The sequence below is a fragment of the Somniosus microcephalus genome, unplaced genomic scaffold (assembly GCF_052327205.1).
Source record: "Somniosus microcephalus isolate GS21.2 unplaced genomic scaffold, FLI_Smic_1.0 unresolved_chr2, whole genome shotgun sequence".
Classification (NCBI taxonomy): domain Eukaryota; kingdom Metazoa; phylum Chordata; class Chondrichthyes; order Squaliformes; family Somniosidae; genus Somniosus; species Somniosus microcephalus.
Window position 1 is genome coordinate 62188170 of NW_028225180.1, and position 26356 is coordinate 62214525.

General features: G+C 42.7%; 1 pseudogene; it reads right to left on the reverse strand.

Moving 5' to 3' along the window:
* Positions 1-24372: 24372 nt before the first annotated feature.
* Positions 24373-25326, reverse strand: LOC147092720 (beta-1,3-galactosyltransferase 5-like; annotated as a pseudogene).
* Between the last annotated feature and the right edge of the window lie 1030 nt (positions 25327-26356).

Here is a 26356-nt window from a genome sequence, read left to right on the forward strand (position 1 = left end):
CCTCTTGGACATCAGTCCCTGCCCCGCCCCGGTGCAAACCATCCAGTTTGTACTGGTCCCACCTCCTCCAGTTCCAGTGTCCCAGGAATTTGAATCCCTCTTCCATGCACCATTACTCTAGCCACGTATTCATCTGAAATATCCTTCTATTAAAACTATTAGTAGTGGGGTTCTAATTCATTGGATCTTCAGTCTCACGCCATAAACACTCGGACACCTCGTCTGAAGATTAAGCTTTGGGCCGGGTCTCACAGGGTAACTTTGTTCAGTATTAATTACTGTTCTCGTTCACATTGTACAGAGAGAGAGAAACAAACAGATAAGACAGACAAGGACAGAGGGACATACATATAGAGATTAAGAAGGTGATATGGAAGAGAATGAGAGAACGAAAGAAGCATATGGAGAGACTGGGAGGGCCACAGAGACAGACGAAAACAGACAGATGAAGAGAGCAGAGAGCGACTGATAGAGACAGATAGACCGAGAAAGATAATTACAGACATAGCGAATGGAAGGAAGAATGAGATTTGGAATAACGATAGAAAGGAGAGAGAAATGGAATGAGGGGGAGATGCTACTGCTGGAAATAGGCAGAATCAAGAAGATGTGAATACTGATTTGGATGTGAGGGACTGATGTCCAGAAACAGAGGGAGAACTGGGATAGAAAAATTACAGAAAGTTAGCAGGATAGAAAGAACATGTAACTGAGAAAAGGTACAACAATGGAAAGCTTATTGGAAAGAGCTGATTGAGGGGAAAGTAAACAGAGAAAGAGAGTCATCAATAGAGAGAGGGAGACAAAAAGAGAGAGTCAGAGAGTGACAGGAGAGAGAAACAGACAGAGAGGGGGAGAGACAGTCAGAAGGAGGGAGGGACAGAGCGAGACAGATAGAGAGAGTCAGAGAGTGAGACAGAGCGACAGAGAATCACAAGTAGCCAGGGGTGAAATTTACAGGTATATAGGACTGAGACATAAAAACAGAAAGAGAAAGAGACCGACAGAAGGACAGATGGGACAGAGAGAGAGAGCCAGAGAGACACAGGATAGAGACACAACTGCGTTGCCCATTTCAGAGTAGAACTTGTTGATAAAGAGGTGATGCAGATGCTGCCTGGAACGTCGGGCTTTCTGTGGCTCGTGGATCAGATGTGTTCATCGGGTCTATAGGTGTCTTATCACCAATTGAAAAACAGTTGGATTTCGGGGCTTCCCAATGCGTAGTTTACAAATTTCCTGGTAACCACAAAATATGTATTTCCTGCAAAAATTGTGCGATTCGCTGATTTAATTTTCGAATCTGGAGTTCTCTGCACGGTATTGCTACAGTCTCTGACATTTACAACAATGGGGAAGGCTTTTAAAGAGAAAACAATATAGTGACATTTATATTTTGATATACTCTAGATGGTTAAAATATTATGATTTCTCATTCAGTTTTGCTGTATCCAAAGCGATGATGTAGTAACAGGTTCTGGCTATGAGGCGGCTCTGTGAATGGAGTTGCTGATGTCTCCCATCTCAGTTCTCACCTTGTATTCAAGGAATAACATATCCATTACCTAGTGATCAGCAGTTCCAAGGGAATATTTAAGTTATTTTTTACTTTATTTTTTCACTTCGGATGTGAGCACCACTGGCAAGGCCAGACTTTATTGGCCATCACTAGTTTTCCTTGAGAATGTGATGGTCACTCATCTTCTTGAAGCGCTGTTGTCTGTGAGGTGCAGTTACTCCACAATGCTGTTTGATGGGGAGTTCCAGGATTTTGAACCAGCGATGATGCTGAAATGATTATATATTTCCACGTCAAGATGGTGTGTTCATTACAATGGCAATTGTAGATGATGGTGTTCCAATGCAGCTGCTGCCCTGTTCCTATATGCAAGATGTCGCGAGTTGGGCAGGTGCTGTCGAATTAGCCTTGGCGTTTTGCTGTTGTGCATCTTGTAGATGGTACATACTGCAGCCTCAGTGCACCAGTGGTGGAGAGAGTGACTGTTTGTGGATGGGGTGTCCTTCAAGTGGGCTGCTTGTCCTGGATTGTGTCGAGTTTCTTCAGTATTGTTGGAGCTGCATCCATGCAGGCAAGTGGAGAGTATTCCGTCACACTCCTGACTTCTCTCTTGTGGGTGTTGGATAGATATTGGGGAGTCAGGAGCTGAGTTATTCGCAGCAGAATACCCAGCCTCGCACCTGCCCTTGTAGTCACAGTATTTATCTAGCTGGTCCAGTTAAATTCCTGATCACTTGTGACCCCTAGGATGTTGGTTGTGGGGGATTCGACGATGGCAATGCCATTGAATGTCAAAGAGCAGTGGTTTTCTCTTTTGAAGGCAGTCATTGCCTGGCATTATTTGTCGTGAATGGCATTTGTCAATTATCAGCTCCATCATTGGATGTTGTCCAGGGCATGCTGTATGTGGGCACGCAATGCTTCTTTATCTGCGCAATAGCGAATGCAACACTGTGAAATCTTCAGCGAAAATATGCTTAGTCTGATATTATGCCAGTGCGAAGGTCATTCAAGAAGCATCTGAGGATGCTTGGGCCTAGGTCACTGCGCTGTGGAACTTCTGCAGCTTTGTCATGGGGCTGAGATTATTGGCCTCCAACAACTACTCTCTGCTAGGCAAGATTTTAGCCAGTGGAGAGTTTTCACAATCATCTTCATCGAATTCAGTTTTGTTTGGCTTTCTTACTGCCACACTCGGTCTAATGCTTCATTGTTATCAAGAGCAGTCATTCTCACCTCACCTCTGGAATTTAATATATGTTATTTATGTTTGGACAAAGGATGTAATGAGGTCTGAGTGGTGCTGGTGGAACACAATCTCAGAATCGGTGAGCAAGTTATTGGTGAGTAATTGCAGCTTGATGGCATTATCGACACCTTCCATCACTTTGCAGATGGTTGAGAGTCAGCTGATATGGCGATAATTGGCCGGATTGGATTTTTAATAATGTGAAATGTTAGCAGGAGTAGGCCATTCGAGGGTGCTCAGCCATTCAATAAGATCAAGGCTTTGTAGCAATTTGATGCAACCGAATGGTTTGCTAGACCATTTTTGAAAGAGTCAAACACCTGGCTTTGGGTCTGGCGTCAAATATATAGGCAAGAACTGCAAGTTTCCTTCTCTTAAGGGCATTAGTGATACAGTTGCGCTTTTACATCATATTGTTAGCTTTCTATGGTCACCATTACGTGAAACTAGCTTTATATTCTCGATTATTTGGGGGGATTTGAACTCACATCTAACAAGATCATCAGTCGAGGCCTAGGGAATCCTACTCCAGTAACATAACCACTATGCTACCGCACCTGTAACTGTAAGGTCAGATTGCCGGTGGTGATCCCAATACTAATATTGCTGGTGGTGATCCCAATACTAACTTTTCTGGTGGTGATCCCAATCCTAACATTGCTGGTGGTGATCCCAATACTAAACTTGTTGGGGGTGATCCCACTACTAACATTGCCGGTGGTGATCCCAATACTAACATCGCTGGTGGTGATCCCAATACTAACATCGCTGGTGGTGATCCCAATACTAACATCGCTGGTGGTAATCCCACTATTAACATCGCTGGTGGTGATCCCAATACTAACATCGCTGGTGGTGATCCCAATAATAACATCGCTGGTGGTGATCCCACTACTAACATTGCTGGTGGTGATCCCAATACTAACATCGCTGGTGGTGATCCCACTACTAACATTCCAGGTGTTGATTCCACGACTAACATTGCTGGGTGGGAATCCCGAAATTATCATTAATTGTTGTGTCGCTGTTCTAACATTATATGTGGTTGTGGAGTAACACCTCTGAAACTAGCGAACTCTACCACCTAGATGGACAAGGGCAGCAAGCGCATGCAAACAACACCACCTCCAAGTTCCCCTACAAGTCACACAGCATCCTGACTTGGAAATATATCACTGATCATTCAGTGTCGCTGAGTCACAATCCTTGAACAGCCTTGTGGGAGTAGCTTCAGCACATGGAGTTCAGCCGTTCAAGAAGACAGTTCACCACCACCTTCTCAGGGGCAACTTGGGAGGGGCAATAAATGCTGGTCTTGCCAGCGAAACCCACATCCATTTAACGAATTTAAAATACTGGCCAAACCGAGTAAAGGCAACATATTTCCTTCACTGAAGGACATCAGTGAACCAGTTAGATTTATATGACAATCCAGTAGCTTCATGGTCAACTTTAATCATATTTTTTTCTGATTTATTTAATTAACTGAATTCAAATTCAGCAAATTGCCATCTGTGGTATTTGAGCTGTTGTCGCAGGATAATTAGCCCATGTTTCTGGATTACTGTGTCAAAAACTTAACTACCATGCAAAAGTAATCTGTTACTGTTACTGAAAACATTGTTGTTTTCAATACTTGACTATCCTCATTCATTTACATCACCCAGTCCATCGACTTTACCAATCATTTATATATCCCAGTCCATTTACTTTCCAACCCATTGACAGATCCTAGTCCATTGACTGTCCCAATCCATTGATATGACCTAGTCCATTGACTTTCACAATCCATTGTTATGAACCAATCCATTGACTTTCCCAATCCACTGAACCTTCAATAGGCCTTTGATAAGTTACCACAGAGCACACGTGTGACTAAATTCAGACCATGTGGAGACAGGGGCAAACAGCAGGATAGAAAGCTAACTGTCTGCACACCAGAAAACAGAGAGTGGGGGATAAAAGTATTTACTCAGACTGGCAGCAGATGGAAAGTGATGTCACACAGGGATCGGTGCAGGGACCACAGCTGTTCACCATTTACACACGTTGTTTGGACTCGAGAATCTGAAGTACAATATTAACATTTGCATTTAACTCCGAATTGGAAGCTATAGTTAATACTGAGAGGCAGGTTGAGAAAGAAGTTAAACAAAATTTACGGGATACTGCGCTACATAAAAAGATTAATAGAGTACAAAACCATGTAAATTATGATGAACCTGTATAAAACACTGGTTCGGCCTCAACTGGAGTATAATTCCCAATTCTGGGCACCGCACTTTCAGAAGGATGTGAAGGCCTTAGAGAACGTGCAGAACTGATTTACAAGAATGATTCCAGGGATGAGGGACTTCAGTTACCTGGATAGTCTGGAGAAGCTGGGATTGTCCTCCTTAGAGCAGAGAAGATTGAGAGGAGATGTGATAGAGATGTGCAAACTCACGAGTGGTCAGGACAGAGTAGGTAGAGAAAAACTGTTTATATTGGCAATAGGGTCGAGAACCAGAGGACACAGATTAAGGCAATTGTCAGAAGAACCAAAGGTGACATGAGGAGATACCTTTTACTCAGCAAGTGTTTAGGATCTGAAATGCAATTCCTGAAAGGGTGGTGCGAGCAGACTCAATCACAGCTTTCAAAAGGGAGTTGGATAAGTTACCCCAGGATAAAAAAAGTGCAGGCCTCCGAGGAAAGGGCTAGGGAGTGGAACGAGCTAAAGTGCTCTTGCAGTGGCTCTACGGGCCGAATGGCATTCTTCCATAAGAACATAAGAAACAGGGGCAGGACTAGGATATTTAGACTTTCGAGCCGGCTCCGCCATTTAGTAAGATTCTAACACATTTCCACTTCTGTAACCATTCTATGATTCTATAATTCTGAGGAAGATAGCAATAAAATACAATAAAATGGTAACAAACTTGCAGGATGTGAGTGTAAATGGCCAACTAATTTCAGTATAAGAATGTGAAGTGCTGTATTTTGGTAGCAGTAATAAGGAGGCCAAATACTCAGATGGAAAATTTATAATAAACTTGTATAGACACTTGGTTAGGCCACCCTTGGTGAACTGTGCACAGATAGGACTCCATCTTACAAAAAATGATACTGAGGCATTGGAGAAGGTGCAAACAGACTGGGCTTGCGGCAGGTGGTGAGAGAACCAACATGAGGGAAAACCTACTTGACTGAGACGTTATAACTTTCTGGAACGACTGAACAGGCAGGGATTCTTTTCCCGAGAAAAGAGAAGGCTGAGGCGTGACCTAATAGAGGTTCTAAAATTATGAGTTGTAGACGTAGAGAACATGTTTCAACCTGTGGGGGTTATCCGAAAATAGGGTTGATAAATAAAGTGAGTCACTAATAAATAAGAAATGAATTCAGGATTAACTTCATTACCCAGAGAGTGTTTAGAATGTGGAAGTCGCAACCACACGGAGTATGATGAGGCGAATAGCATTAATGCATCACAAAGGGAGATGGAAAAGTACCGACTAGCAGTCAGAACCCTAGCTCCGTATGCAGGGAGGTCATTTCATGTAATAACATTGAAAATTGTTGAAGATCTGAAGTCTGGCTTCTGGAGTTTGACATCTGGAGTGTGGCGTCCGGAGTCACTGATAAAGCGTTGAGGCTTTGCAGTGATCAAATGATAAGCCGTTTTTCTTGTAATCTGCAGAGTGCGGGTTGATCCCCCATTCTTGCTTCTGTTGGTTTTGAATATTTTAGGTGGTCATTTCGCTGCAACGCCTGCAAGGCCAATTTACCCTTTCTGAGGTGCAGTGCAATAAGCCGAAAGAAACATAGCAGGTGGGGTCTAACCAAAGCTCAAAACAACTCAAGCATAACTTGCTCCACTTTGTATTCCAGCCCGCTTGAGAAAAATGACCGCATTCCTTTAGCCTTTTTGACTGGGCCACGAGTACATTATTTAACAATCGTTGGCGCGGATTTTCCGGGGCTTTTGACCACGGACGTGGTTTTAAGGGCCCGAAATGTTCAGAGTTTCCGCATGTAATGTGCATGCGCGATAACCCGAAACTCGCGATCTGTCAAGGTTTTGCTTCACAGAGCATGCGCATCTGCAGGAAATGTAAATTCGCTGGCACGGAGTTCGGCCCTTTGTGCAACTAGTGCATAATTAATGCCCATGAAACACAACCAGGAACAAGCATGTGTAATGCCTTATTTTACCAGGATAAGTGTGTAAATATACATTTAAATATTTTTAAAATCAGTTAACCATATAACAATCTTTAAAATTAGTTTATGTTATTTTTGGCCCCTTGAAAATCTTTACATTTATTTTTCAAAGCAATTCATTTTTATTTTAAATGGTTAATTAAATTGTATATTAATTCATTTTGGACCTGTGATGACTTATTTTCAGAGATGTGAAGGTTTGTTTTTCGGGATTCCTATTATGCTTATGGGGAGTCTGTACATAAGTGGAATCCCAATAAGCATAATGGAAACCACCCTTTTTGATTGGTTGGACCGGCCCACATGTTCCCAGGAACGGTTACGTACCGCTTGCGCCCCTGGGATATGTGGGCCTGTACTCAGGGATCCGCCTGCAGGACCAGGAGCGGGAGTCTTCGAAGGCAGGGAGGCACCAGGTAGGTGCGGACTTTACTTGCAGTTCAGACCTCATTAAATACAATGGGATCTTACGTGCTACTCACAACGTTTATTTTTTAGCGAATTTGTAGTAAAGTAGAATGTTTGTAAGTGAGATTTCCTAGTGATATTGTAGTAATAGGACAAGTCTGCTTTGGATGATATATTGGCCGAAGACATAGGCTGTTAGATTTTGAATTAAAATATAATGTAAACCACTGAAACTGTTGATATATAGTTGACTACACCAGCAGCACTTTAATTATATTTTCCGTATTAACAATCCTATTACAAACATACAAATTTTACAGGAATATCCTGGAACTGAATGTGTGCGTGACCCTGGTCTTAATCCATTCGATAAGGTGGACCATGACGAGCTGTTTCACCTTGTCCAGAACAGGTGCACCAGAGGACATTGTGTGTGATTGAAGGGGGGTAAATACAAAACTAATCACTGGAAAGATTGTTTCAGTGAGCGACGGTCTATATATGGAACAGGATTCCTTCCTAATCCTTATAATTAAAACTAGACGACAGGGGAGTTCAGGGGAACAAGAGCAGCAAAATTAGAAAGAGAATAAAGGGGAATTTAGGAGAACAGAGTAAATATTTAATTAGAAATGGAGAACAGTGAAATTAAGTGCAACAAATTAACCTTTAATTAGAACTAGAGTAAAGGGAATATAGGCATAATATAGGATAAGGGGTAGGCCATTTAGGACTGAAATGAGGAGGAATTTCTTCACCCAGAGAGTGGTGAACCTGTGGAATTCTCTGCCACAGAAGGCAGTAGAGGCCAATTCATTAAATATATTCAAGAAGGAGTTGGATATATTTCTTAAGGCTAAAGGGATCAAGTGGTATGGGGAGAAAGCAGGGAGCGGGTACTGCATTTGGATGATCAGCCATGATTGCATTGATTGGTGGAGCAGGCCAGAGGGGCCAAATGGCCTACTCCTGTTCCTATCTTCTATGTTTCTATGTTTCTATGTTACACGTAAGTGGTTTCATTAGAAATAGAGGGCAGGGGAAGAAAGTGATTGTTCAATTTGGAATAGAGGACAAGGGAATTCAGGGGAATAAACGAACTGTCTAGTTTGAAATAGTGTAAAAGGAGACATGGGATAACATAGTAACTGTTGATTTAAAAGTATGGGACTGGTGAGACAGTAACTGTTTATTTAGAAATAGCGGAGAGGGGAATGTCACGGAAACACAGTCATTGTTTAATTAGAAATTGGGGTGCATGGAACATAGTAACCATGTATATAGGTTTACTTGACAGGGGAACACAGTTATTGGTTAATAACAAATAGAGGGCATGGAATGTCAGGGAAACTCAATAACTGTTTAATTAGAAATAGAGAAGCTCAAATGGAGTATAACAATGTTTTAATTATAAACAGGGGACGGGGAATCACAACCACATCAGATTGAATGTGACCCGTTAATGTAATGGTTAATTATTCTTGCCTGTCCTTTCAATTTAACTATTGAGTTTGGATGATGTGGTTGACTGCAGGTCGCCTTCTCACGATTGTATCTCGATGCAGTTGGAACTGCAATATCTGCCTACTGCCTGACTCCTGCCTTAAATATTGTGGGTCGTCTGAATCGAGATAAATGAGTATATGCTTCTTACACAGAACTGTCCGCAACTGATGAGCATATTCCCCAGAAGCTGGATGTCATCCGAATTGGCCGAGCGCAGGCTCCACAGGGACCTGAAACCAATTGCATTTTGGCTTTTGGAGTATGCCAACTTCAAGTGGAACCTTAAAGAGTGACGGCTAAAGTGGACTCTTAATCACAGTTAGTAAATGGAGCCCATTCACAATTAAATTACAAATGGATTAGTGTAATGTTTTCAATAAGCCTCTTGAACATTGGAGTGATTTGCTATAGATTTATTAAGCACATATTAAATGCAATAGTATTTCAGTATACATTTAAATTTTAGGAATTAGCACCACACCTGATATTGGTTCAGTGGTGAGTCAAACATGTCACAGTTCTGAGCTCAGTTTCTTAGGCTTTTACCAAACCAAATATTCATTAAAACTGCCAGTTTTCATGCATTTTTCTCATTCCCTGTACTTGCCAATCCACACAATCCTGCCTTACAAGATTATATCACATGTAAAATAAAAATCCATCTAAAGCTAATTTAATTGACATATATGATCGATAGTTTTACTCTTGATCCTTAAAATTCCAGTTGTACCAATTGATATATTTAGTAGTAAGTCTGTCTTTGTTTCTGTATCTATTGTACTAATTGGAAATGGTGATGGATTGCCCGGATGTTTTCCTTTGCAGAAGTGTCTTCCCACACCGTTAGCAAATGTTTAAAGTTCTCTGAAATTGATTAATCTGTTTTCAATGTCATGAGTTTAATTAAATCGCTGATGACTTCATCCTGAAACTGGCCATTGCTGCAGCGTCAGTGCTGGCCCAATAGCCCAGTGGTAATTGACGTAGATTTATACTTCACTGCGTAATGGGAAAAGACTAAAGGTTAACATTACTACAATAGATAGACAAACCAATACAGTATAGCATTAGAAGAATTTCGGATGGTCTGATTAACCATTTCCTTACAATGCTCCCTTTGTTGGCGTGAACATATTTAAGGTCAAAACTAAACAATTTTTCATCAGCATCATATATCTATCTCGACCTATTCTATGGTACAGAAAGCTGCACCTTGATTTTACATATACTCTCGCTCACCAGAGCCACATTAACCACGTCATATACTGGTGTTATCAACGTGACTGACCATGCCTTGTGATCAATTCTTCATCAAGCATAACACCTGCTGTTTCCTTTATGCACGACATGTCACTTCTGCACACTCAGCGATTCCAAATATTATGCCATGCGAGAAATTGAATACAAGTCAACCCTTTGATATCTGGCTATCATATCGAACGACCAGGTGTGTGGGGGTGTTTGATTAGAATCTCCCCCTGCATGGTCCTGATGTTTCGGATAGTGACCAAGCTATCAAATACATTCTTCTCATTGTTCAGTATAAAGTACTGAAGTACAAAGGGATCCGGGGGTCCTGGTGCACGAAATTCAAAAGGTTAGTATGCAGGTGCAGCAAGTGATTAAGAAGGCCAATGGAATGTTGGCTTTCATTGCTAGGGGGAGAGAATATAAAAAGAGGGAGGTATTGCTTCAGTTGTACAAGGTATAGGTGAGACCGCACCTGGAATACTGCGTACAGTTTTGGTGTCCATACTTAAGAAAGGACATATTTGCTCTCGAGTCAGTACAAAGGAGGTTCACTCGGTTAATCCCGGGGATGAGGGGATGGACATATGAGGAGAGGTTGAGTAGATTGGGACTCTACTCATTGGAGTTCAGAAGAATGAGAGGTGATCTTATTGAAACATATAAGATTGTGAAGGGGTTGGATTGGGTGGATGCGGGGAAGATGTTCCCGATGATGGGTGAAACTAGAAATTGGGGGCATTGTCTTAGAATAAGGGGCTGCTCTTTCAAAACTGAGATGAGGAGGAACTACTTCACTCAGAGTGTGGTAGGTCCATGGAATTTGCTGCCCCAAAAAGCTGTAGAAGCTACATCATTACATAAATTTAAAACAGAAAGAGTCAGTTTCCTAGAAGTAAAGGGAATTAAGGGTTACGGGGGGCGGGCAGGAATTTGGACATGAGTCTACGTTCGGATCGGTCATGGCCCTGTGGGTAGTGGAGCGGGCCCAGGGGCCGTGTAGCCTGATCCTGCTCCTATTCCGTGTGTCTAATTCTGTTAGATTCAGGAGATGGTTCTGTGATAGTGGATTGGTGGTTAGGATCAGTTCTGCCATTTTCTTATTGAATGGCGGAGCAGGCTCGAGGGGCCGATTGGCCTACTCCTGCTCCTATTTCTTATGTTCTTATGCTTTTATGTAAACAAGGACACAGCCATTTCCAAGAAAAAGTTAACAATTATCCATCTTAACTACACTTACCTGACTTTCACTAGATTATGATTTGATAGCAGATTGATATATTTCGGCGAATGGTACCCAGGTGATTTAAGTTAAGAAGGGTATTAAATGTATAGATAGAAACAGACTGCTTCCATTAGTTGAGGATCAAGAGCTAACGACCAGAGATGCATATTTTCGGATCGGAGGCCACCTGTGTGCGGAGAACACCGATCAGGAAAAATCTACGAACTTACCTGAGGGATCCCAACGTGCCTAGTCTTCCGATCCTGGGCCTCTCCAAACACCAAGTGTGCTGGGCGCACGTATCTCAGAGGCGCAGGAAGTTCACAATCGTCCCTGGGATCAAGTGGGCCAGGCCAGCCTACAGAAGAAGGGAATCTCACTTGATGCACTTGACAGATAGACCTGTCAAATATATGAATGGAGATCACCCCAAAAACACAGTAAAGCTATAAATGCATTTAAAAACACCATCCCCTTTTTAAACTAAGTTGAAATTGCAATAAATTAAATATTTTTAAAAAAATTATTTTTTGAAAAGATTAATTAAAGTTTTTTACGGGGCTAACAATAAACTTAATTCTTTCAAAAGTATTTTTAAATGATTAATGAGCGGAAAAAAAAATCAACTCTTATCCTGGTAAAAGCAGGCCTTTCGCCTGCTTTTATCAAGGTTCAGAATTCTAAGGGTTTTCTGCGGGCGGAGGGTCTCCTGAAAGCGGAATTCTCTGCCCGCGGATGCCCTTTTCCAGGGCAGGCAGATGATCTGTCAAGAGAATCCTTGGCAGATCGGAAATGCCGGTTTTCAGCGCATTCGCTGTGCATGCCTGAAACCGGTATTTCCGATGTCCCTACAGGTGCTTCCACGGCACGTACAGACCCATAGGGATCTGAATATCCGGTGCAATATATGTTAGAGATTTAGAACTAAAGGTGGTAGGAACCACTTTACACGGTGAGTTGTGAGACTGGAAATAAAGGAGGCAGAAATTATGTCAGTATTGAAGTTTAATTTATATAGCTGGGTGAGTAACAATAGGTTGAAGTGATGTTGACACAGGGCGGGTAAATTGGATAGAACTAATTACTGGGGTGGAGTGTAAACGCCGACAAGGACTGGTTGGAACTTATGGGCTGTGCCCCTGTTATAACATTCCAACATTGTGATGATCAATTGAGATTTCAAGTAAATATCTTTGAACAAAGATGTCTAATGTCACATTGGCGAGTCAAGTTCCGACTGTCTCCAGCATTAGACACTGATCAGGAGGCAGGGGCCCGTTCTATTGGTCCAGGAGGCACAGGGGGCGGAGTCTGACGGGGAGACCAGCGCCTGCAAGATTCACACCGAAATTACAGGATTACAAATATCCACCATTGTAACACCCTTATTTTCCGATCGCAGGCCTCCCGCGGGCGGAGGGCTGCAATCTGGAAACATCTACTCCCTTACCTGAGTGCTACCGGGACGCACACACTTCCGTTCCGTGGCCTCTCCAAACTCCAAATGTGCAGGACCCACCTATCCCTTAGACGCATGTAGTTCGCAGTGTCCCTGGGATTACATGGGCCATGGGGTGCCAATCAAAGAAGGGAGTATCCCTTCATAAACTTTACAGGAAGACCTGTCAAATATATGAATGGAGATCATCCCAAAAATATAGTAAAACTTTAAATACATTATAAAAAATCATATTTTTTAAATGACTTGAAATAACAACAAATTAAGTATTTTAAACAAAAAAATTATATTTTGTTAAACATAACGGAAGTTTTTTACTTGGCTAAAAATAACGTTTCCTTATTTTAAGTATTTGTAATGATAAATCAGTGAAATATTTTTGTTTTATTATTTCAACGCTTACTCTGGTAAAAGCAGGCCTTACTCCTGCTTTTAACAGGCGTAAGAATTGTAAGGGTTTTCTGCGGGCGGAGGGTCTCCAAGAAGCGGAACTATCCGCCCGCAGAGGCCCTTCTCCAGAGCAGCCGGAGGATCTGTCAAGACCATTCTTGACAGACCGGAAATAATGGTTTTCATCGCGTGCATGCCTGGAAGCAGCATTTCCGATGTCCCTACGGGTGGTTACACAGCGCAGAAACTTTATATATTAATTAAACTGTGGCGACTCTTTCCTTTGCCTGCGGTGTGAGTCAGTTAAAGCTGACGCCCACATGTTCTACTCCACAGCTGAAGATCAATCATGAGTGTTCTCTTTGAATCTTGAGCGGGAAGTGCGCTGTTTTATGAGAACTCGATTATGTTCACCCGAGGAAAGCAGCAGACATCAAACACAAGGCATAAAGTGGGAGAAATGTTTTGTGATACCTGTTCATTCCCACAACAACAAACGATTTTCGTCCTAACGGACAGATGGCTATTCTGCAATAGATTGCAGTTTGTAATTGAACTCTAGTTAGGACAGGAAGCTTTGATTTTACATTTCATTCTTTTACCAATAACTGTCCAAGGAATTTTCATCACCTGCTTCAGCTCTTCCCTGAATTTAGTTTGAGTTGCTGCATAAATGCACGTGTTTGTACAGGAACTCAAATGCATGAGCATATATCCGGTTTCAGCGTCAACATCGGCAGGGGCTGCATAATCGCCTTTGTAATGCACGGTGCTTGTCACTCTGGTAGTTACAAAATTAACGACAGTTGTAAGCCACAACAGTATAAAACTTCCCGATACACTGAACAGTAAAATGATGGATTTCCTTCGGTTCTCCATCTCTGGATCGCTATGATTCTCACTGCTGTGACCCCGGAGAGCCCTGCGGGCTCTACTGACCACTAAAATACGTCTGACTGTCAAACCATTAAAAAGTAATATCAAAGCAAAGGCAAACCAAGCAAAACAAATGCTTTGTAACCAGGAAAACGCCACACATAAAGGCGAAGAAAAAAACGCCACTCTGGAGCGGCAACCCGAGGGAACATTGTTAATGATTCGATCAGATTCATATGCAAAACAAAAAGGGAGGCTCTGTAAACAGATCAGGACTGAAAGCGTTGTTATAACTGCGGCTGCAGTTCTCACTGTGCAATGCTTGGTTTTTAACTTCTCAATACATATAGCTACAAATCGGTCAAATGTGAATGAGACAGTAAACCACACCGACACATACAGGGCGACACATTGCACGTACATAATGATCTTACCAACGAAATTGTAGGACAGGAATGGATGTGGCAAGTGATAACGTAAAATGCGGTTCACAAATATATTGATGATCATCACCAGTAGATCAGCTGTTGCCATGGCCACCATGTAGACAGAGATACACTTGGAAAGGCCGCAGTTTCCTCGGGAGAAAATCACCATTGTCAGTACGTTCGCTGTGAGAAAGAGGGAGAAGAGGTCAGTAACGGGGACACTCGGATAGGTCTCACAGCTTATTGTGGGGAAAGGTTCAGATCCGACCCTACTTAGTGTCATAGACACTGATTATTCTCATTAATAAAAGCGAGTGTCCTCGACATTTTACTTAAAGTAATGAAATCATTGAACATTCAAAATAGAGAAACTGAGAATCTACCGTCCGTCCAGCAAACTTCAGTCAAGTAGTAAATATAATTCCACGGCAATTAATGGAAAAATATAACTCAAATAAAATATTCAGTTGAGACAAAAGCTTTCAATTTATGTCTAACCGCTGCCGAGAGGATGAGAACACATTCTCTTCAATTAATTCTCAAAATATTGTTCAAAGTCCCCTGTTGGGTGGAGATGTCTGCAGTCCGAGGAATTATCAACTTAATGTGGACCGGGTACAACGGCACAAATGAGGTGATTACTGTGGACACTGAACAAAACTTTCTTTAATGAATTATGAACTTTTGGAGGTGCCGAAATCAGCCTCGCCCTCCCTCAGTTTAGGGCGGAATACTGAGCTCCTGGTGCAAACCACCTACCGAGGAGAACAGCGCCTCAGCGGCTGCATGGAGAGCTGGCATTCCTGCATTATGTTCACTGATTATCCCGGTGGATAAATGTCTCTGCAGTGAGGATATTACCGGAATCTGTTACATAATCATTAAAAGTGAGATCGTCAACAGCTCTTAGGCAACAAGAGACATTGACTTACCAGGAACACCGAAGGCTGCGAGAATATGGTAGTAAATGTCCCTTATCTGTAAAATTGCTGGCCGTGCCATTTGTTTGACGCTTTGTGTGGATTCTGCCCAGCTTTACGATTTCGTCTGCAGTGCATCTGAAATCAGTAAATGCTCCCAATTCATAGAACAATCCATGCCCGATGAGGTAATCCGGTTACAGAATAAGTGGCGTTAGTTACAATTACTTAACAAACAAGGGGCGATTATACCTTCAGGGCGCCCGGGCCGCCAATGGGGAAATTGAGCAGCTCAGTCCATGAAACTCCGTCCAATAAAATCAATGAACAGAAAGTAATGCCAGAGGGAATGTGCTCTGTGCATGCCCCGTGACCCCTACAGGGGCCATCCCTCCTGGACTTTCCGTTAGGATCTTGGAGTCTCATATTAATTCAGTGAAATCTTCACTCATCCAGCATATAATTAAAAAGATTTTGTACTGTTATAATGGCTGATGATGAATCGGCTCTAACATTACTGGTGGTGACACTACAATAACATTACCGGTGGAGAAACTTCACTAATATTACTGGTGGTGACCCTACTCTAATATTCCTTGTGGTGACACAATTCTAATATCACTGGTGGTGACTCTACTCTAACATTGCTAGTGGTAATCCTACACTAACATTACTGGTAGTGACACAACTCTAATATTAATGTTGGTGACTCTACTCTTAACATTACTGGTGGTGACATTACTCTAATATTATTGCTGGTGACGGTGCTCTAGAATTACTGTTGATGATATATCACTAACATTACTGGTAATGACCCTACTCTAACATTATTGGTGGTGAATCTACTCTAACATTACTGGTAATGACCCTACAGTAACATTATTGGTGAGGAGCCTACTCTAACATTACTGGTGGTGACCATACTGTAACGTTACTGGTGGTGACTCTGTGTTAACATTACTGCGGGTGAACCAACTCTAACATTCCTCGTCGTAATTCTGCAGCAACTTTAATTATGGTGAACTTGATCTACCATTACTGGTTGTGACCCTATTGTAACATTACTGGTGGTCATTCTAATCTAAAATTACTGATCGTGAGCGTAGGCTAACATTACTGGTGGTGACCCTACTGTAACATAATGATGGTGACCCAACTCTAACATTACTCGTGATGACACTACTCTAATATTACTGGTGGTGACTCTACTCTAACATTACTGATGGTGATCCTGCTCTAACATTACTGATGTTGACTCTACTCTAACAATACTGGTAATGACTGTACTTTAACATTGCCTTTGGTGATCCTACTCTAATTTTACTGGTGGAGACCGTACTCCTCTTACTGGTGATGACTCTACAGTACCGTTACTTGTGGTGAGTCTTCTCTATCCTTATTGGCTGTGACACTACTCTAACATTACGCTAAAGTTGCTGGTGGTCACCCTACTCTAACGTTACTGGAGGTGGCACTCCACTAACGTTACTTATTGTGACCCTATTCTATCCTTTATTCATTCATTGGATGTGGGTGATGCTGTCAAAGCCACCTTTTATTGCCCATCCCGAATTCCCCTTAAAAAAGTGGTGGTGATCCGCCTGCTTGAACCACTGCAGTCTGTTGAAGCTACTCCCAAAGTGTTGTTCGGAAAGGAGTTCCAGGTGTTTGACCCAATGACTATGAAGGAACGGTGATATTTTTCTAAGTCAGGATGGTGCGTTACTTGGAGAGGCATTTGCAGGTGATGGTGTTAACATGCACCTGTTGCCCTTGTCTTTCTAGGTGGTAGAGGTCGCGGGTTTGGGAGGTGCTGCTGAAGAAGCCTTGGCGAGATGCTGCAGTACAACTTGTAGATGCTACACACTGCTGCCATGGTGTCCAGTGGGGGAAAGAGTGATCTTTTAAGGCAGTGGTTGGGTGCCAATGAAGGGGCTGTTTGTCCTGGATTATCTCCAGCTTTTTGAGTGGTGTTCTAGCTGCACTCATCCAGGCAATTGGAGATTGATCCACCAGTCTCCAGACTAGTGGCTAGTAGATGATAGAAAGGCCTTGGGGAGTCAGGAGGTCAGTCACTCGCCGCCGAATACCCAGCCTCTGACCTGCTCTTGAAGCCACGTTATTTATGTGGCTCGTCCAGTTAAATCTCTGGTCAAAGGTTGCCGCTGTGATGTTGATGTTGGGAGATTCGACGATGATATTGCCGTTGAATATCATGGGAAGGTGTTTTGATTCATTCCTTCTGGAGATTGTCATTGCCTGGCACATGTCTGTCAGGAATGGTACATGCCATTTATCAGCCCAAACCTGCAAGTTGTCCTGGTCTCGCTGCATGTGGGCTTCATTATGTTCAGAACTGCGAAATGAAGTATACAAAATGGGGCGTGCTTTCCGATTAGAGTCTTCACGCGTGCGGCGGCCTCCGATCTGGAAAAAATATACTGGCTTACCTGGGGCTGCCTAGGTCTGGAGACTTCTGCCCCTGGGACTCTCCAACTCGAAATGCGCAGGCTCCACGTATCCCAGGGTCACATGCAGTTTGCAAGCTTCCCTGGGACCATGTGGGCCATGGGGAGCCAATCAAAGAAGGGAATCGCCCATCATAAACTTGCCAGATAGACCTATCAATATATGAATGGAAATCACCCCAAAAACAGTGTAAACCATTAAATAAAAAAGAAAAATCACATATTTAAAATTAGTTGAAATTACAATAAATTAAATATTTTAAAAAAATTTAATTTTTTGCAAAAAGTAATTAAAGTGTTTTACGGTGTTAAAAATAAACTTGCATTTTTTAAAGATAAATGAGAGAAAACATTCGTTTTTTACTTTTTTCAATCTTATGATGGTAAAAGCAGGAAAATGATTGAGGGTTTTCTGCGGGCGGAGGATCTCCAGAAAGCAGAAATCTCCTCCCCGCAGAGTCCCTGCTCCAGGGCAGGCGTCCGATCTATCAAGAGGGTTCTTGCCGCACCATGAGTTTACAGATTCTGGTACAATACTATTCTGCTGCTGCTGAGGTGCTACGTCTTTTCTGAATCTACCCCATTTAGCACGGTGGTAGAACCATGCAACACGATGGTGGGTGTCCTCAGTGGGAAGACGGGATTCCATCTCCACAGGGATTGTGCGGGGGTCACTGCTACCAATGCTGTCATGGACAGATGCCTCTGCAAAAGGTAGATGGTGAGGACGAGGTAAAGTATGTTTCATCCTCATGTTGGTTCTCTCACCTCCTGCCACAAGCTTTGTCCAGCAGCAAACGTCCAAGGCTCCTCCATCATGATTCGCGGGTATGTGCTGTCCCACCAGCAGTACAAACCTCCAAGAGGGGCCAACACACTGGTATAGAGACGTGAAAGTCTGGCACTGGGAGTACTCTACTTTGACTTCAGACCTCATGAAGACTCATGCCATCAGGTCTTTCATGGGCAAGGAAACCTCATGCTGATTACTACCTATCGGCCTCTGTCAGTGATGAATCAGTACTCTTTCATGTTGGACAACACGTGGAAGAAGCATGGAGAGTAGCAAGTTCATAGAATGCACTCTGTGAGGGGGACTTCAATACCCATAACCAAAACTGGCTCAGTAGAACCAATACTGACTGAGCTGCACATTTCCAGAAGGGCATAGCTGCGAGACTGGGTTTGGGGCAGGTGGTGAGGGAATCAAGACGAGTCAAAAACTATTTGATATTGTCCTCACCAATTTACATGTTGCAGAAGCATCTGTCCATGACAGTATTGGTAGGGGTGACCACCGCACGTTCCTTGTCGTGATGAAGTCCCATCTTTACACTGACAACTCTCTCCAACGTATTGTGTGGCACTACCACCGTGCTACATGGGATAGATTCGGAACAGCTCAAATCTTAGCATCTATGAGGCGCTGTGGGCCATCAACAGCAACAAAATTGTATACCACCACGATCTGTAAAGTCATGGTGCAGGATTCTGGTAGATTCGTTGGTTTTTAGAATACTTGGTTTAATATCTTATAATAATAAATATCTTTTAATCATAGAATAATAGAATGGTTACAGCACAGAAGGAGGCCATTCGGCCCGTAGAGCCCGTGCTGGCTCTCTGCAAGCGCACTTCTCCTAGGCCCACTCGCTCACCCTTTCCCCGCAGCCCTGCCTTTATTTTCCTTCAATTACTTATCCACCGTATACCTTCCACCAGTCAGAATCATCAGTAATGGATTTATAATCGTGTGTAAGATATAATGTCGAAATCTGATATCATCAATTGTATGCAATGTTAACCTGAATTATTTATGTGTTGTAATCCTTTGCTTATAATTTAAACTCTGTGAGTTAGCCTGAGGGAGAAAGAGGAATGCTATAGCCCAATAGGGATGCATTGGTTGAAAGCTGCATGGTAGCCACAGTAAGAATGAGACTTTGGTCCGGATTTTCCAATCGCAGGCTTCCAGCATTCGGATGCCTCTGATCTGGAAAAAAATCGACCAACTTAACTGCTGGCTCCATAGTTCCTGACAGTTCCGCTCCTGGGATTCTCCTGGTGTGCGCGCGCAGAGACCCAGGTATTCCAGGGGCGCAGGTAGTTCACAAGCGTCCCTGAGTTCACATGGGCCATGGGAAACCAATCAAAGAAGGGAATCCCCCTACACACATTGACAGGTTTCTCCGCATAGATCTGTCAAAAGTATGAAAGAGGATCACTGAATAACACACTAAAACATTAAATATATTTTTAAATCACGTAATTAAAATTACATTAAATTAAATATTTTTAAAAAAGTTTAATTTTTTGGAAAATTATTTAAAGTTTTTACGAGGCTAAAAATAAACGTACCGTTTTAAAAAGTATTATAAAATTATAAGTGAGTGAGAAAACATATTTTTAAAATGTTTTAAAACATTTATGCTGTTAAAAGCAGGCCTTACACCGGCTTTTACCAGGCGTAAGATTTTTAAATGTTTTCAGCGGACGGAGGTTCTGCAGAGAGCGGAACTCTCCACCCACAGAGGCCATTCTTCAGGGCAGGCGGAGGATCTGACAAGAGAATTCTTGACAGATCAAAAGTGCCTGTTTTCAGCACATTTGCTTTGCATGAGTGAAACCTGCACTTGCGAGGCCCCTGCGGGTGTGTACACAGCTTGTACACACCCGTGGGAGTCGGAACATACGGGTCGTACATAGCAGCTAGCCGGAGAAGCAAGGTCAGGTGTACCTGCCACTGTGTTGGAATGTTATGATGTCTGCAGTGAAACTAATACTTAAACCTTTCACAGAAACAGCAAGAACGCCATATCGCTTCCCCCTGGAGACATGTTCCATTGTCCTGCCATAACTACCCCAAATATGAGTCTTGATGGTCAAAAGTAGATGATGTAACTGTGTCATAAGCCTACAACCTGCGTAAGCCAAGTTGGTGCGGATGTGGCATCTCTATGATTGGATTTGGGGTATTTTGGTTGTCAGCATGCGATTGGTTCAGTAAGACTCCATATGAAGGGTTTGGAGTGAGAGTAAGGGCATAACAAGGGGATTTTTACAGACACAAAGTGCAGAAGATTTAAGGAAGATTCAAGTAGACGTCCGGGAGAAAAAGAGAGAAGAGAGTCCAGAATCACAGGGTGCAGTGTAATACAGTTACGTTTCTATCTATAGGATAACGGGGTAATATAATTCTCACGTGTCCTCTGAAAACTGCTATTCGAATACTGTCATGTATTAAGCCATGCTTGAGCTGAATAAAGATAAATTACTGTCCCCAGTACGGTTCAACCTCGAATCATTTGGAACCAGGTTTCATCTGCAATCTTTAAATGGACCGGCATATTCATCACCCTGCCATTACCATCAAGCCAGGGGAACACGTCTCGTCAATGAAGAGTGTAGAAGAGCATGCCAGGAGCAGCACCGGGTGTACCAGAAAATGTGGTACCAATCTGGTGAAGCTACAACACAGGACTGCATGCATGCTAAATAGCGGTGCAGCATGCTGCAGACTGAGCTAAACGACTCCACAACCAATGGATCAGATCAAAGCTCTGCAGTCCTGCCTGATCCAGACATTAATGGTTTTGGACAGTTAATCAATTAACTGGAGGAGAAGGCGCCATCAACATCCCCATCCTCAATGATGGCAGAGCCCAGCAAGGACTAATATAATTGCAGTAAGACTTATTTAATCTTATACTCCAATCCTTTTTTAATAAAAGCTAATACACCATTTGATTTCCTAATTGTTTGCTGCACCTGCAGGCTAACTTGTAGGGTACAAGGACAACTAGTTCCCTATGTATTCCAACATGACGCAATCTCTCCCCAGTTAAAAATGTTCTGTTTTTCTATTTTTCTTACCAAAATGGATAACTTCTCACTTCTCCATATTATTTTCAATCTGTCATGTACTTCCCCATTCACTTAATCTGTCTATATCGCTTTGCATCATCTTTGCATTTGCCTCACACCTTACTTTCACACCCAACTTTGTATCCACAGCAAACTCGTATCCATTTGACATATTTAAGCCTCCAATCCATTCAATTTGTTTCTTACACCCCATACGTTAGTATATAACACACTTATTTGACCTGATGCTTTCATTTTTACACCGTTTAACTTAACAATGTTCTTATGTGTCTCGCCTGCTGTAACTGCTTTAATTATTATAGTATTCCCTTCACTGGAGTATCACGTGGTGACCTGAAATCCGCCCTTATCCTTTTTTAGCTTTCAATTATCTTTTTTAATGTTGTTTATGACTGAGCCCTCCCCCACCCCATTTAATTGTTTAATGTCAATGTTTGCCAGGCTATTTATCCTGTCCACTAGGATCTCGGTTTCAGCCCAGTTCAGGTACATCCTCTTCCAAAGGTACAGCTATCTCTTGGCCCAATACCTTTAACAGTGTCCCATGAAATAGGTCCGCTCCTTCCCACAACACTCATCCAGCCACGTTTTCACCTTCCTGGTCTGCTTATCTCTATGGCAATTAAAACGTGGCTCGGGTAATAGTCCTGAGATGCGACCCCTTGAAGAACTGTTTTTTTAAATTTAGCTTCTCACTCCACATACTCCCTCAGCAAGAACTCCTCCCTATTTGCCATTTGTCACTGGTCCCGACATTAACCACGACAAACCTCGCTTTCCAAATTTATTTGCAGCCGGATCGAGCAGTCCCTTATCGTGGCATCAGTTTATGTGTAAACGGGGACAAAGAATCTGTGAATATCCGATAATCGTCCCTCTGTGTGTGAGGCCCCACTCAGGGAGGGGACTTCCGTAATCTCCGCAAATGATTTCGCGCAAGTTACTTCTGAAATCGTTGTAGACCTAATTTAATGTGGGGGGGGATTTGAGAGACTCCCCTCTCTTTAAATTAGGAGCACAGGGGCATTTAAAACATGTAACGGGACAGAATAAACTCTCCTTGTTTCATAACATCCTGTAGGACGGATTCTGCAGCAGCAGTTAGCTTCGTTCCCAATTCCATTTTGCAATGTAATATTGAATCTGCCCCCAGCACCCTTTCAAGTATTGCATTCTCGAACATAACAACTCTCTGTACAAAAAAATGTTTCCTCATGTTGCGTCTGGTTCTTCTGTCAATTACCTTCAAATTCGCAAAAGAGTTTGAACAAGGTGGGTCATTATGATTGGAGTTATTTGCTCGTGTGGAAGATAAAGAAAGCCATTGACTGGTTGGGCGGAATGGATTGTTTCCGTGTTGTAACATCGATGTATTTTTGTGTGCAATGAGGTCTCGCAGTTTAGCATTACTATTAGGACCCTAGGGAAATTAGTTGGGATCTCAGGGTGTTAGAGCAGTGAAGCAAGACCTGGGATCAGGCAGCAATGGGAATGTGGCCTAAAGGTTTGTGAACACTGAGAACGGCTCTGGAGTTCGGTAGTTGGGGGAAATATGAAACATGGCTTTCATGTATCCAGAAATTCGAAAAACTCAGAATATACATGTGTCTTTCAATGATTTACTCAACTATTCAGATGTTTAAAATATTCATGTAAACCCAAGTTTTTGAGACATGCTAAGGCTTTGAAATTAAATCTTCATGCAAATAAATATTAAAAACAATGCAATCATTAGATTTAATGATCTTGATGCGGAAATGAAGTTTTGGTTTTTAATTAGAACCTTATTTTGAAGATTAGACATTTCAGTTACTGACAAAAATGATAGACATTATTTTCAACCAGCTCTTTGATTAATTAGATTGGATGATCAAGAGACTCGTTCCAGTGCCGGCTCTGTTAAAGAGCCTCCATTTAGTCCCACTCCCCTGCTTCTTCCCCCTAGCCCTGCACATTTTCCCCTTCAAGGATTTATCCAATTCATTTTCCAAGTTACTTTAGAAACTGCATCCACCACCCTTTCAAAGCAATGCATTCCAGATCATAACAACTCGCTGCGAGAGACAAATTCACCTCACTTTCCATCTGCTTCATTTGCTAATCCCCTTAAAAATAAACATATTTACGTTTCCTGAATTTAAGTTATTATTTATGTTCAGAAATCGAGGTAAATAGCAACTTCAGAAACAGAGAAGTGGATTTGGCTTTTCCATGGTATATTTCGAGGAGCTGGGAGACGTCAAACATGAGGCTCTACAGCACCATCACAGGAAGGAGCTTGTAATTACAGCATGACCAGTTCATACAGGAGGTATCCTTAATAAAAGAAAAGAGAACGGAGCAAATGAATGTAGATGTACAAATTCCGATACAGAACAGGTACGCCTAACACCTTGTCACATCTCCCAGAAACATCTTGATGCGCTTTATACAGGTTATTTTGGAGGTGCAGTGAGTATTATGCCTGCACTCCAGCAGCAGCAATGATGATATCTCGTACGGGTGTAATGATGCTGCACAATAAATGGATTGCAGAAAATGAATTTTGGAGGGGCAAAGGACAAGCCTCTTCAAGCTGGCCTCCTTCACGTATCTCCAGGGCAGTCCTCAGCTGCCGCATCTGCAAGGGCTTTCCAGTAAATCAACAGCTCGGAGGGTTTCACCCTGTGAAAAGTCACGAGTTTAAGAAAGACGCAAACAGAAAACGGGCCCTTTCATTTGTGGTATAATTTGCGCGTGTGGATTTCCACCGAAGCTATCTTCAACTTTGCCAGGCAGAGAGCGATGAAAACCTCTTCGAGTTTCAATTCGGGGACAGTCTTAGAAACGTCCAAAACTTGACAGGCGATATCGGTCAAGAGCACGTACTCAATGCCGGAGCAGAATGGGGGATACCATTCCAGAGGGGATTCCTGTTCACTCACGTACCATTTACTGGGATTGTCCCTGACGGTTCTTGTATGTCTCAGTATGTAGCCCGTGAAGATGTTCCTGTGACTGGTTCACGACAGGAACTCTTTCAGATAATCAACGTTGACAAGCATGTCTGAATCGGTTTTCATCACAAAGGAGGCGGACGGACAAAATCGGCTCACCCATTCCAGGCCCATCAGCACCTTGGTGGTCAGGTTGTAATAAGTGTCGCTGAACTCTTTCAGTATGATGTCTTTGTGCAGCAAAGCTTCCTCTAGCTGATGCTCCTGATGCTCCCGGCTGTAACCGAGCAGGAAGTAGGTCACTGCCCTCTTGCCTTGTGTTGTCCGCTCTCTGCCCCAGGTCTGGCGAATGGCCGAGCGAGCTTTGAACTGGTCCTGGGCACTGCTGACGAGAAGGACCAGGAATGGGGGACCGACGTCACACCTGCTGTCGCGTCGCATCACGAAGGAGGCGTCATTTAACTCCGTGTCATGTGAATGTTCAGCAATGTTGCGGCTTAAATATCCAAGTATAATAAGTATCAGCAAAAGGGACACGCAATCAAGTGAACGTTTCTTTGGACATAAGTTAAAACAACATGTTTTACCAGAAAATATCTTCATATTTTGAATCACCTGTAAAATAAAATAAACACCTTTATTATGGTGGAATCCGGGTAATGCAAAGGGATACACTTTCCAGTTATGATTATTTGGCTGTATCAGGTGCTTAAACATAAGGAGGAGGCCATTCAGCCCATCGAATATGTTCTGCCATGCAATTAGATCATGTCTGATCTGTGTCTGAACTCCATTTACCCACCGTGAAAGAGTAATCCTTAATGCCCTTACCCAACATAAAGTATATCAGTCTCAGGTTTGTAGCCTTCTTTGACCCCAGCATCAACAACTATTTGAAGGAGAGAGTTCCAGATTTACACTACCCTGTCTGTGATCAATTGCTTCCTGTCTTCACTCCTGACCGGCCTAGCTCTAATTTTATGGTTATGGCCCTTTTCTGTTGACTCCCCCACCAAGGATATACGTTGTTTCTCTGTACCCTAGCAAGTACTTTAACCACCTCTTAATCTTCTATACAAGCCAAGTTTATCGAATATGCCCTGCTCATTGAATAGAATCATACAATCACAGCATCGTTACTGCACAGAAGGAGGCCATTCGTCCCGTCGATCCCGTGCCAGCTGGCTGCAAGAGCACTTCAGCTAGTCCCACTCCCCTGCCCTTTCCCTGTCGCACTGCATTATTTCCAGGTCCTTAACAAACGCCATTTTGAAAGCCACGATTGAATCTGCCTGCACCATTCATTTAGAGAGTGCATTCTAGATCATAACCACTGACTGGCAGCATCTTATGCCTTGCTAAAGACAGATGGAAAATACACCTTTAGTACCACAAACATGCCTTTTGGAAGTCCTTATACACAATATCAATTGCACTGCCCTCATCCACCCTCGCTGTTAACTCTTCAAAATGCTCAATCAACGTAGTCAAACACGATTTGCTCGTAAAATATATCTGTTGACTCTCCTTTAATAGTCCATGCTAATATAACTGGCTGTTGCTTTTCCCCCGGAATGTTGTTATAAAGCTTTCCCCACCAACGCCGTTAAACGGACTGGCCTGTAACTGCCAG